At 33.7% G+C, this 5,836-nt stretch overlaps 1 pseudogene; it reads left to right on the top strand.

Moving 5' to 3' along the window:
- Window positions 1-2,163: 2,163 nt before the first annotated feature.
- Window positions 2,164-3,483, top strand: LOC144364787 (progestin and adipoQ receptor family member 3 pseudogene; annotated as a pseudogene).
- Window positions 3,484-5,836: the final 2,353 nt, after the last annotated feature.

The following is a 5,836-nucleotide window of genomic DNA, read 5'->3' as shown; positions in this document are numbered from 1 at the left end:
TTTATTGTTTTTATTTTTATTTTTATTTTTTTTTGTTTTTTGTGTTAAATTTTTGAGTTCTACTTTATCCTAGAGATTCATGTTCTATCTGAAGTGCAGGTGGCAAACATTTCTCCCATTCTTTTTGTTTAAATGTATTAACTCTCTGTTTTTAATACCTTTATTTGTTTATTTGTTTATTTTTATGGGATGCTGAGGATCAACACAGTGCCTCACACTGAACTGCTAAGCAACAATCCCAGCCCCATATTTCTCCCATTTTTTAGGCTCTCTCTTCATGTTCTTGATCATTTCCTTTGCAGTGAAGAAACTTTTAAGTTTGATACTAACCCATTTATTGATTCTTGATTTTAACATTGTGTGCTTTAGAAATCTTCATGGGAAATTTATTTTCTAAGCTGACATGATGCATATTTGGTCCTACATTTTCTCCTATTTGGGTTCAGTGTCTCTGGTCAAATACATAGATCCTTGATCCACCTTGAGTTGAGTTTAGTGTAAGACATAAGTATTAAATTTTATTATACTATATATATATTTCCAATTTTTCAGCACCATTTGTTAAAGAGGTTGCCTTTTCTTCAATATATATTTATGGTGGCTTGTCTAGTATGAGATAACTGTATTTATGTGGGTTGGTCTCTATGTCTTCGATTCTGTTTCTTTGGTCTTCATGTTTGTTTTGTTGCCAATACGTTACTTTTTTTCCCACTGCAGCTCTTAGTGTAATTTAGAGTTTGGTACCTTTCCTCCACATTCTCACCAACATTTATTTTCACTTGTATTTTTGATAATGATGATAGTGATGACTCTTGCTTCACTTTCCTCTCTGAGGATTCCTTTGACTATTCTGGGCCTCTTTCTTGTTGAAATAAATTTTAGGATTGCTTTTCTTATTTCTATGAAGAACATAATTGGAACATTTATACAAATTCCATTTAATCTGTACAGCACTTTTGTTAGTATGCTCATTTTGACAATAATAATTCTAGCTAACTAAGAACATGAGGAATCCTTCCATGTTCTAAGGTCTGCCTCATTTTTTTGTATATTCTGTAGTTTTCATTGTAGAGGTCTTTCACCTCTTTTTTAAGATCATTTCCCAAGTATTTTATTCTTTTTTTAAAGGCAATTGTAAAAGGGTCAGTTTTCCTAATTTCTCTTTCAGTTGATTCATTAATGATGTATAGAAATATAACTGATTATGTGTCTTGATTTTATATTCTACTACTTTACTGAATTCCTTTATACTTTCTAGAAGTTTTCTGGTAGAGTTCTTTGGGTATTCTAAATATAGAATCATGTCATGGCAAATAGGGAGAGTTTGAACTCTTCTGTTCCCATTTATATACTTTTAATTTCTTCTTCTCTCTAATTTCTCTGGCTATAGTTTCAAGGTCTATTGTTTAATGGAAGTGGTTAAAGAGGACATCCCTGTCTTTTTCCATTTTTTAGAGAGAATACTTTCAATTTTTCTCCATTTACAATGATATTGGCCTTGGGTTTAGCATATTTATGTTTTATATTTTTTTATTCTTGGTGAATGCTATTATAAATTGGTGTGTGATGAAGTCTCCAGTATAGTTTTGGTTTATTTTTACCTAATTGCTACAGATGTTTTGATCTTAATAATTTCTTTCATTATTCTTTTCCTTTTTTTGAATTGGTTTTCCTCTTGAGGCTTTTAAAATTCTATACTTATTCTGTATGAAATTTATTTTAATTATGGTATGTCATGAAGATGTCCATTATTCAACCTGAGTCTTAAGTATTTTGAATGTGTTTTGTCTCTGGATGTCTATCTCGTTCTCATGGATTGAAAATTTTGTGTTTTTATTTTCCTGAAGAGACTATCCCATACATTGGTCTGCATTTCACAACTTCTTCAATTCCATTGATTCTTAAATTGGTCTCTTACTATTGTTCTGAAGTTCTTCTATATGTTGCTCATGTTCATTTATTTTATTTTCTTTATTTCTTTTCTTTTCTTTAATACTCTCTAACTGTTCAAGATTGGCCACTTTTGAGCTGAGCCGGGCCTGGGCAGTGGCGGCGCCTTAGGACCTCGCACGCGGTCCGCGGGCTCCGGGGCGGGGGCTCCAAAGGCGAAGCCCCCTTCCCGGGGAGGCGGGGCCTGGGTGAGCTCCGAGGCGCGAGCGGGGGCGGCCGGGAACCATGCATCAGAAGCTGCTGAAGAGCGCACATTACATTGAGCTGGGCAGCTACCAGTACTGGCCGGTCCTGGTGCCCCGTGGTATTCACCTCTACACCTTCGAGCAGATCCCGGTGTCGCTCAAAGGCAACCTGTATATCACCGATGGCTACCGGGCCTACCTGCCCTCCAGGCTGTGTATCAAAAGTTTGTTTATTTTATCTAATGAGACGGTAAACATCTGGAGTCATTTGCTGGGTTTCTTTCTCTTCTTCACCCTGGGAATATATGATATGACATCTGTGTTACCTTCGGCAAGTGCATCCAGAGAAGATTTTGTAATTTGTTCTATTTGTCTTTTCTGCTTCCAGGTCTGTATGCTTTGCTCTGTGGGACATCATCTTTTTTCTTGTCATCGGTCAGAAAAAAACCTGTCGAAGATGGATGGCATTAGCTTATGCAGGAATTTCTATTGGAATACTGAGTTGCTATGTCTCAGGAGTATTTTATGCATTTTATTGTAATAATTACTGGCGTCAAGTTTACTTGATCACAGTGTTTGCCATGATCCTGGCAGTGTTCTTTGCTCAGATTCATCCCAGTTACCTCACACAGCAATGGCAGAGGCTCCGTTCTATCAACTTTTGTTCTGTTTCAGGATATAGAATAATCCCTACTCTTCACTGGGTTTAGCTCAATGGAGGAATTGGAGCTCCTATTGTACAGGATTTTGCACCTCGTGTAATTGTGATGTATGTGATTGCTCTTCTTGCTTTCCTATTCTACATCTCCAAAGTTCCAGAGCGGTACTTTCCAGGACAACTAAACTACCTCAGATCTAGCCACCAAATATGGCATATCCTTGCAGTAGTGATGTCAGTCAACAGTATATGTCATGCAGTACAGACATAGCAAGCCGTGTCCTGACTATGTTTCACATTTGTGAAGAATTCAGGTATGGCCACCTGGTGAATTCAGTTGTTAAGCAATATAAAATGGGGACTTGTATACCCCACTATTTCTAAGGTTCCTTTTCATCTTTTTCTTTTTCTTCTTGTTTAAGGTATCATGGGTAATGCTTTATAAAAATGGAAAAATACACCTAGGGATCTGTAGTAATAACTGCTTTGTAGACCCTTAAAACTACTAATTTGCTGCTTATATAGAAAATGAGAATTAGTTGGTGATCATAACAAATAATCTGAATGGTAAGAATGAATGTGAAACTATTGTAGAAATAGGATTCAGTTTACTTGACACCAGCTTAATTTCCTTAGGAAGGGCTCATCTCCATTTGAAATGGAGTCATCCTGTGTGATTACTTAAATAGAAGATATTTTCGTTAAATCATCAAATTTAAGTGCCTAATCAAGGTGAGGTTTGTTACAGCCTATGTTTAATATAAGCTAAGATAGTGATTTTGAGTAATCAAAGCCTTTAAATACATGGTTTGTGAAAATCTGGCACTTAAAATATTATTTCCTTTAGCCACAGGGTCTGAAACATTAGGAATTTTCAGTTCGTCAGAACAAAAGTTCTTCTTTAGGGGAGGTATTAAAAAGAGGAAATGAACATGCAATGTTACTTTTTATCAGAGAAGAATCACATTAGAAACTAAGGACGTGATTAAGCAACAAATGCCATGATCTAATAATCACATCATTACTCAAGCCTTTTAATTCCAGAGTTTATTTAATTCCAGATCATAATTGAATTCTTGCAAGTGGATTATAGAAGATTTTGATCCCAAAATTCTAAAAGAAATTTGATGATGAGGACTCTCAGCTATATGGGTGCTACTTTCAAGGCCATAAGATTTACATGGCCCTGATTTGACCCTGAACTGAACCTTAAGCCTTAGAATAAAGTCATGCTGATGCCCCACTTGATGAGGACTGTGCTTTAGTCTTCAGCTTATGTGTAAGTTAACATTGTATTGATAAAATGTTTATATTCACCATCTAAAATTTGGACTTGAAGCTGGATGCAGCAATGCATGTCTGTAATCCCAACAACTCGAGAGAGGCTGACGCAGGTGGATCACAAGTTTGAGACCAACCTAAGCAATTTAGCAAGGTCCTAAGCAACTTAGTGAGACCCTGTATCAAAATAAAAAATAAAAAGAACAGAGGATATAGATATAGCTCACTGGTAGAGTGCCCTTGGATTCAATCCCCAATACCAAAAAAATTAAAAATGAATACAATTTGGACTTGAAGCATTAAATTTGTCATTGTTTATACTTAAAAAAATAGTTTTACTAATACAGTCATTGCTGTTCGTTCATTGATCATTTCATATGCATAAATTAAATCTCTTAAAGCAGACATTCATAAAAAAATTGTTGTTAGACTATAAATTATTACCAACATTTCTTAATGAGTTGACAAACTGTTTTAAATATTGGTATGTTTTCAAGATAGAACTGACTGGATATCTAAAAAAATGTTCATTGATGTTGAATCTTATTCCCAATATGCCTTTTGTACATTCAATATTAGAAAAGTTACTTTAATGTGCCTCAGTTTATCCATCTGTAAAATGTTGTTCCTCTCCAGTGTAGTGAGTTTGGAATATACATTTTCCATGTTGGTATCTCAGCAAGGAGAATTTTCTTCTAGTGGGCCCAGTAAGGGCATGCTATATCATACTCATTATTATGGTGGAATGCTATTTTGAAAATGGCTATAGTATCTCATAGACCACAGTGTGATTTATATACTAAGTAATAGGAGATTTTGGTGCAAATAGGACATATTTCCCCTAAAACATCCTTTATTGGCTTACATAATACTGCTGCTTCTAAATTGACATTTCATCCAAATGAAGTACCCTAAGTAGTTATCATCAAGTTAAAAATGAGGGGAAAGTCCAGTTATTTTAGGTGTGGAACCATTTTTTTCCAATAAAATATTCTAAAAAATAGCCTTTTAAGTTTAATTTTTTAAAAAATTCCCATCTTACATAGTGTATGAATTATGTAATACTTGCCACCCAAATTAATACATTAAAAAGAGGATATTTTGTTTTTAAATGATTATTTCTTTGAATTTAAAGGGCATACAGGTCTATAGGAAGAATGATTCCTTATTAATACTTAAGTGTTTTCTGAAAATGTTAAATATTGTAAGAAATCTATCCTCTGATTTTTATCTTTACTATGATGTATTTATTGTAAAGAAATATTCACATGAATGTGGGTTGCTGTCAACTATAAATACTTATGTATGTCAGCATTTACTGACCACCTACTATGTGCACAGTACTACTGGTAAAATGTTTTAAGACACTGTTAACATTAAAGAATATTTAAAAGTTGCCTAGAAATCTGAGCCTTGTAATAATGTATATATGTTATTTTTTGTTATTAGTTAATTAAAAGTATAATTTCCAGCTACAATACTAAAAAAGACTACTTTTAATTTTTACCTATGTGTAAATTATAAAAGCTCTTTATCTAGACTTTATAAGTATATTTTAAAATTATTTTTAGCTTTTTTTTAAGTTACCATAGCAATTTTTATAGTTTAGTTAAGAAAGTTATCTTTCTCTATAAAGCCATTTTCAAATAGCAAGATAGTGCCGGTTTATTTTTGTTTATTACTCTGAGTGCAATTCCATAAGCTGCATGGTAAAATATGTATTATGTAAATAAACTGGGTTTACTAAAAAAAAAAAAAAAAA

The sequence above is a fragment of the Ictidomys tridecemlineatus genome, chromosome 11 (genome assembly GCF_052094955.1).
Source record: "Ictidomys tridecemlineatus isolate mIctTri1 chromosome 11, mIctTri1.hap1, whole genome shotgun sequence".
Classification (NCBI taxonomy): Eukaryota; Metazoa; Chordata; class Mammalia; order Rodentia; family Sciuridae; genus Ictidomys; species Ictidomys tridecemlineatus.
Note: the sequence above shows the minus strand (reverse complement) of the source record. Positions and strands in the feature narration are given on the sequence as shown.